Here is an 8,422-nt window from a genome sequence, read left to right on the forward strand (position 1 = left end):
CCTTTGGTCCTCCGGTCAACAGTGTAACCACTGAGCCAAAGCAGCCATGGGCCCTAGCCAGTTTGGCTCAGTGGATAGAGCGTCAGCCTGTGGATTGAAGGGTCCTGGGTTTGATTCTGGTCAAGGGCACATGCCCGGATTTCGGGCTCCATGCCCAGTAGGGAGCATGCAGGAGGCAGCTGGTCAGTGATTATCTCTCATCATTGATGTTTCTATCTCCCCCTCTCCCTTCCTCTCTGAAATCAATAAAGATATATTAAAAAAATAAAAATGCAACAAAGTGGCCATGGAACCCTTTTCTTTTGACAGCTATCAGCTGTTACAGTGTGTATACATTTTTGGGGGACAGCCTGTATATTTCCTCCCAGTACAATTTTTTAATGTGGTACAAGACAAGTTTACTAATGAACCTAAACATCTTTAGTTTCTCTGTAATAAGAAGAAAGTAGGTAATCCTATGTTCAGTAATTAGTGTTTTATTATTTTATCTTATTTGAAAATGGCCTAAAACAGTCAATGAATATTCATTATTTCATTTAGCTAGCAAAACTTTAAAGTTTCAAGTTAGCACAGAGATTTATAAAACCATTTAAGAACAATATAATTTTTGCTAAAGAGATAACCTAAAAGAAATTTTATCCCATTTACATTTATTTAACTTTCTTGCTCCTAACAATTAAGTTTAGATTACTTATGAAAGTTTTATCATACCAAGTTATTTTTCTTACTGACAATTTTGCAACAGAGATGACATGAACTTATTTAACTAATAAACCCTGGTAAAATAAAAGTTTTATTTAATAATGATGATTCTAAAGATATGCCTATTTAACCAAACCAAACTCAAACCAGCTTTAATATCAAGTATTTTCTCATATTTCATGATTCCAAAAAGCATTTTGGTTATTTCTGTTATAGTTTTGAAAATTCTTATATAAGCACTTATTTGTTTAAGCCAATTTAATAACTTTTTTTTAAAACAATGCCATCCAGAGGTAGAAAATACCACAGCTCATATGATCATACAGATTGACACACACAGAGATATTTTATCTATGAGACAAATACCATAAAGCAAAACTCACTAATTTAGAAAAGAAAAGCTGGAATACATTGAATTGATCTGCTGAGATGGCTAAGTTTTTTTTTCTTTTAATAAGAATTACCTCCATGAAACTTGCATTTTTAAATTTTTAATATATTTTTATTGATTTCAGTGATGAAGGGAGAGAGAGAGAGAGAGATAGAAACATCAATGATGAGGGAGAATCATTGATTGGCTGCCTCCTGCACGCCCCATACTGGGGATGGAGCCCGCAACCCGGGCATGTGCCCTGGCTGGGAATCGAACTGTGACCTCCTGGTTCATAGGTCGAAGCTCAACCACTAGCCATGCCAGGTAAAAGAGATGCAATCAATTAAATTTGACACAACTTGAACACAGAGCCTGTTTAAATGCTCCAATTTTCCTAATCTTATCAATCCTTACATTTTCATATTCTTTCATCTAATTGTAGTCTGAGTCAGGGCTTCACCATGGGTTTTTGTACCACAGTTCAGGAATTTCCATTTCAAGAAGTCCTGGAAAATTCTCTTTTTCATACCCTGACCATTTTCCCACTCTTGAGTAAAAAGACTTTGGGTCCCCAGTGAGAGGTCAAGCCAAGAGACCCTGGCCAAGTTATTTAATCTTTAACTTGATTTAACCAGCCTGACTAATACCCCTAGCAATTGCTGGTCAGGTTTTTCTCATTGTAATCTCTTCCTCACAGTCTTTTAAAGTTCTCTACACTTGTGTAAATAGAGCAGACTTATTTGGGGACTTAACGGGCCAACAGGAGGTCAAATTGGCCCCATATAGCCTTTGATAGTGCTATACTAAAACCTTTGTCCTAACCACGTTAATGTCTGTTTTATTTTGCCTCCTTTTTTTTTTCTTTCATCAGTTCATAGCTAAAAGTACTCCAGTTCTGTAGAACACAGCCCAGAGAGCAACACTGGGGTACAGAGATGGAATTGCCCATGTTACTAAGGTCTTTATCAATCAAAATCATGACATTTTTTAGCTTGAGAAAGTTTAAATAAATCCTAGGATTAAACAGTCCACACACACAAAAAGACAGAGAACACATAGTTACAAGATCTGACAATTCAGCAACCCTTGAATCTTTCTAAAGTTCAGCCAGCAGCAAGTCAGACACAACAGACAAGATAGTAGGAGTGGTTGGGTGACCCCAACTTCCTGCTATGTCTGGAACCCTGAGTACTATTCCCTGGGTTGGGGAGAGGTATGGGTGATGAACATGAGGTCTGCTCAGTCCGGTTGATATGAGGTGAACAGCTGCCTCAAGTTAGGCCAGGACCCGCTTCTGCCGCCCACTCTTTTGGGGTTTGCTGAAACACAGAGTTGGCCCCTTTCCCAGAAGATGAGACACAGACTCAACAGGTGACAAATTACAGCCTCAACCAGACTGGCAAACAAGCTTTCTCCCTCTTGGTTCCCACCAAGTTTCTCTGAGTCCAGGAGAAGGAGACTAGATCAGACACTAAGATTTCTCAAGTACCATTTCCCTCCCGGCTCCCATTGGGGTTTCCCAGAGCCTTAGGGGAGGGTGGTTTTCCTGGGGATGTCACCCATGAAACCTTACCATAAGACATCTTCAATTTCCCAAACCAGAGCAAATTCCAAATCTAGACCTTTTGAAGTCCTCCTTCCCCATGCTGCAAACAAAAGCACCGTAGGTCAGGGGCAGCTGGTCATGGACTGCCATCTAGCCTCCACCTTCAAGACCATAAGTCTGGCCCTAGCTGATTTGGCTCAGTGGATAGAGCATCGGACTGTGGACCAAAGGGTCCTGGGTTTGATTCCAGTCAAGGGCAGGCTCCTCCTCGGCCCTGGCTGGGGCAACCAATCGATGTGTTTCTCTCACATCGGTGTTTCTCTCTGTCTTTCCCTCTCTCTTCCCCTCTCTCTAAAAATCAATGGAAAAATATCCTTGGGTGAGGATTAAAAAAAAAAAAGACAATAAATCTGGGCAGCTGCCAGGTGGCAGCCTGGTGGCCAGCCCTGGGTCAGGGGTTCACAAATCCACAGGCAAAAGGCCGCCCCACATTAGACACCAAAATTGTTACTGGACTAAAGGGGTTCATTTGTCTGCACATATCAAAGCCCAATAAGACACAAACAGAAGTTGTAGCAAAGAAAGTAAGGGTTTATTTTTAGAAAACAGCCCACCCCAGGAGACAGGTAAGCTTGTGCTCAAAGACCTGGCTCCCCATAACTTCAAGGGGATTGGTTATATAGGGGCAAAATCATCAATCATGATGACTAAGGGAGTTAGGGTCATGGTCTCTACTGATTGGTCGGCACTAGAGTAGTTTTATCAGTGTGTCTGATCCTGATGTTAGCCATAGCCTCCCTTCCTCTGGTTTCACTGATTTTCTGGGCCTGGAGCTGAAATACAACCAAGGTCTAGATGTTATTTCTATTTTGATCAAATCTCTGTGGGCAAGAGACCCAACACTTCGTTTCTAAAATTATTTGATGCTGATTAGAACCTCATCGTTCCGAGGGCTTAATGATTGAAGGAGTGGTCGTGCAAGAGAGAAGGAGGCAGGTGAGTCAGGTGCCAGATGAGGCCAGTTTGAATCAAAAGGAAAGAAAGCAGAAATGGTCATATGAAAGAAATAAAGTTTCTGTATGGTTACATTACTCTAGTCAAATTTTACAAAAACGTTTTAATTCTTTGTACAATTACCATCCTATGTAAAGCTGACATTTGTGTTGAGTGTAAGATTTTCATGGAGTCAAGATCACAGGGTAAAAAAAATAAAAAAGATTGGCTCAGAGTTTAGAAACAAAGACTGTAAATTAGCCGTTTAATATAGAGTCAGAGGACAGAGTCTTTTCTTCCTGGAGAGAAAATGGTGTGAATGTTCTCAAGATTGCTCCGGAAACAGCAGTTATAAACAGGTAAAGCTGTACTGCCTCTGACATTTATTAATGAGGAAAGTTTATTAAATTTTATTCTTCTTTGTTGTTGGTGGTGGTGGAAATAAAGTTTATTGGGGGATAGACAGACTTCCCGCTGCAAGAGGACAGCAGGAAGGGGGCCCAAAGTGGGTTACCATTAAATCTTATTCTTTTTTTAAGTGTCTAATTTATTCTAGAACTCTCCAGTGTCCCTGCATTCCCTGCTGCCTTCCTAAGGATGCAGCGTGGTTCATGGAAGTAACACGGGCATTTGGGCAGAATTTGTTGCTCACAAACCTTGGACAAATCAGCCTTGGTCTCCTCAATTGTAGAAGAGTGAGATTAATGCCTGCCTTACAAAGTTGTCAAAAATATAAAGAGTAGAAAGCATTTCCTACAGGGCCTAGAACCTACTAGGCACTCATGAAGTCGTTTTTATTATAATCATTGTTTAAATTTTATTCTTAAAAATTTCTTCAAATTATTACAAAGCAAAGAGAAACAGTTGTTAATATCTATATTGGAACATTATTATAATGTTGTTATATTATTATTATATTAGGGGCCCAGCGCACAAATTCATGCACCTTGAAAGGAACTGTGGGCCACGAGGCTGTGGTAAGCACAGGGGTGGGTCTTGGCCCATCCTCCGTGCCCACACCCGGCCCTCCCACTGTGGCCCCCAATCCCCTGTCTGCTGGCAGCCCCGCTCCCGCTGCTGCCATTCCCGTGCACTGACAGTGTTGGCCCCACTCGCACCCGCTGAAGGCACAGAGCAATTGGGGCCAGTTCTGTCAGCGGGTGTGAGCAGCAGCTGCTGCCCTGATCGCCCCTCAGGAGCAGGGGGAGGTGGAAAAGCCCTCAGGGGCGATCAGGGCCAGAAGCTGCCACTCGCACCTGCTGATGGCACCAAGCAATTGGGGCTGGCGCTGAGCGCTGGCAGTGCATGCAAGCAGTGGCTCTGGTGCTGGCAGCAGGTGCAAGCACCGGGCAGGACCATGGTATGTGGGAGCAAAGAATTTTCAGTAACCACCAGAAGCTTGCCCCGATGACAGTGACCGGCGCCCCACCTTGGTCTGGTGCACCCACTCACTGCTCCATCATCCTGCCTCAGCTGAGGCCTGCCATGTTCTGCGCACGCCCCATGGTGGTCAGCACACGTCATAGCAACTGGTTGTTTGGTTGTTCGCATTGTTCCACCGTTCAGTCTATTTGCATATTAGCCTTTTATTATATAGGATAACTAGAGGCCCAGTGCATGAAATTTGTGCACGGGTAGGGTCCCTAGGCCTGGTCAGTGATCAGGGCCAATCAGGGCCTTCCAGCTGCTGGCCGGGGCCTTCCTTCATTCCACGCTGCCCCCCTGGTGGTCAGTGCACGTCATAGCAAGTGATCGAACTCCCGGTCTCCCAGTGGAACTCCTGAGGGGACACTTTGCATATTAGCCTTTTATATATATATATATTGTAATACTGTTATCTTTTTTTAAAATCCAAAATATGTTTATTGGGATGGTTCCCCACTCACCTTGACTCAGGGTGCTTTTAGTGCTGCTTCCCTCTGAGGGAGCCTCCTCTGTCAGCCTTGCTTTTCCTCTTGTGCGCTGACAGAGGACAGTGGAGCAGCCAACACACAAAACTACCGGCTAAAGATGGTGGTGAGTTTATGGCATCCTGGGCATTTCACATGCATGAAGTAGGAACTGGGGAGGTCATTACCACCAGAAAGGCTGCTATTATTTTATCTTAAAGCTGTTTTTTTATCTTACATATATTTTTATTGATTTCAGAGAGGAAGGGAGAGGGAGAGAGAAACATCAATGATGAAAGAGAATCCTTGATCAGCTGCCTCCTGCACGCCCCACACTAGGGATTGAGCCAGCAACCGGGGTATGTGCCCTGACTGGGATTGAACTGTGACCTCCTGGTTCATAGGTTGAAGCTCAACCACTGAGCCAAGCTGGCTGGGCTATCTTGATGCTGTTTTTAAAAGAAATCCCTTCCTTATAGGATGAATATTTCCTCAATAAAAGCTATTTTAGATAATTTTTAAAAAGGAAAAAAAATGTTGTCCAATACTGCTAGGAATATTTACTGTTTGTCCCAGCTGAAACCTGAAAAGATATCTGAAAATGTCAGAAGTTGGCCATATTGGAAGCTGAAATTCAAGTTTGATAAGAACTTTCTTTAAGGCCTTCTCTCTTAAGACAGGAATCTTTTCATTTTCTATCTAAGTTGGAAACCTTCTCCCTGAGGTAAAGAAAATTGAAAAGAATGTGGTTGGATCAGCCCCTTTATATCATTTAGATTGCAACCCAATTCTTTGAGGAATTAAAAATAACTGACTTGTCCTACAAATTGAGTCCCTTTTAAAAATAGTTATGTTTTTATTGATTTTAGAAAGAGAAAAGGAGAGAGAGAAAGGCAAGCATCTATCTGTTGCCTTCTGCCCAAAGCTAGGGCATGTGCCCTGACCTGGAATTGAACCAGTGACCTCTCAGTGCAATGGATTTCATGTAACACCCTTATGCCGTCTCCTTTGATTCTAATGTACAAAACAAGATGCAAAGCTGCCATTCTCCGGAACATTTTCTCAATCTGTTGAGATTTTGCTTCCTGGCAATTGTTGTCAGTTTGGTTCAAATAAACTCATAAAAATTCTCTACAAGGTTTGGACGTTTTCTTACGTCAACAGGAAAAACTCACATTTAGAAAAACATATACAGCTGACTTCCTTAAGGTAATGGCAAGTTCCTTCCTAGCTCTCAAGGTCTTTAGAGAAATGATTGCCTTTTAATTTATTTTTGGATTGACAGGCAAAGGTCATTGTTGCCTATTCAAAAACCAACAGGAGTCCCCAATTTGGGGGTGCAGTGAGAGGAGAGACTTTATTCAGTGAAAACAGTTCAATTGTGATATAGCTTGTCTGTATAATAGCATGGCTGTGGAACCGCACGGTTGTGGAACAGCACAGCTGTGAACCAGCCCTGGTGAGGTAGCCCTGGCCAGGAGGCTTGATGTTACAGCTGAGATTGGTATTGCAGCTCCAGTTGAAGAAATACAGTTGTTGATGGATCCTGAGAGTGTACTTCATTGAGACAGAGGTAAAGCTGGCTTATATAGAGGAGTGCCCCCCATTGGCCCATTTCTATGCAAATCGGGACTCCAAATCATCGCTGTTTGATTGGTCCAAATAGCACTGTTCTGATTGGTAGGTAAATAAGCAAATCCTATCTAATAAAGAGGGAATATGCTAATTGACCATCACTCCATCACAAAGATGGCTGCACCCACAGCTGAGGCCAAGTTCCCTTAAGGAGCCTTAACGAGCAATCAGCAGGGACCTGAGGCTACGCCCTCCCCTGCCCTGTGGGGCTTGACAGGGGACTTCAGGCTGCGCCCCCACCCGGCAGGGCTTGACGGGGGACCTGAGGCTGCGCCCCCCCTGCCAGTGGGGCTTGGTGGGGGACCTGAGGCTGTGCCCCCCTCCCAGTGCTGGGCTGGGGAACCTGAGGCTGTGCCCCCCCACCTGGTGGGGCTTGACCGGGGACCTCAAGGCATGCCCCCCACCCCATCTGGGGGACCTCAGGCCATGCCCCCTGTCCTGGCACCGGGCCAGGGGACCTGAGGCTATGCCCCCTGCCCGGTGGGGCTTGACAGGGTGGGACTGGCTGGGTCTGGATCTAGCCCAATGGGGGGGGGGGCAGCCGGGTCTGGGTCTCACGTGATTTTGAGGTGCATGTGGGTGGGCGGGGACTTGACTCTGGGTCTCCCTTTTAATGTGCACGAAGTTCGTGCACCGGGCCACTAGTGAAGATATAACTGCACAGCCCTGATTGGCTGGGGTTGATTCCGGACTTTAGCAGCTACCTTTCTATGGCTCAGAGGTAGGAACATAGTCCAACAGGCTTGGTGCAGCTCTTCCCTGAAATGCAGCAATGAGTGACTTCTGTAAACAATGGCTGCTAGATTCTTGTTTTGAATTTGAGCCCAATTAACCAGAGGAGACTTTTTTTTGGCAGGTATATTCTTCTCAGGGTCAACAGGATATGTTTTGGATACAAAGGTCTATTCTTTGGCATCTTAAGGGCAGTGTTTTGTTTCCATTTTCTCCATAATTTCCTTTGGATGTCATTGGCCCAGTCAACCCTACGTTTTGCTCTTTCAATTTGGAATTTTCATTTGTCTTGTTTTTTCTCTTTTCTCTTCTTTCAGTGGCCCATCATTTACTATTTCTCTGTTGTTAGGAGTGTGTGGGCAACGGGAGGAAAAAGTGTATGAACTCAGATCTGTAACTTTTGAAAAAAGTATTTCACTGAGGACACCTGAAGTTATGTCTCTTGAAGTTGTTTTGTTTTGTTTTCGAAAAGTGAATCTTACACAAAGTAACTGTGTTTGAACACTAGCCTCTCCAGACAGTTTTTGAATTGCATTTCAGAGGCCACAGGCT

At 43.9% G+C, this 8,422-nt stretch overlaps 1 pseudogene across 1 annotated transcript; it reads right to left on the reverse strand.

Moving 5' to 3' along the window:
• Positions 1-5,517: 5,517 nt before the first annotated feature.
• LOC307095756 (small ribosomal subunit protein eS27-like) lies at positions 5,518-5,665 on the reverse strand (annotated as a pseudogene). Its single transcript has one exon. The product of its transcript is annotated as a small ribosomal subunit protein eS27-like (transcript).
• Positions 5,666-8,422: the final 2,757 nt, after the last annotated feature.

This window comes from Cnephaeus nilssonii, assembly GCF_951640355.1.
Source record: "Cnephaeus nilssonii genome assembly, chromosome: X".
Lineage (NCBI taxonomy): Eukaryota > Metazoa > Chordata > Mammalia > Chiroptera > Vespertilionidae > Cnephaeus > Cnephaeus nilssonii.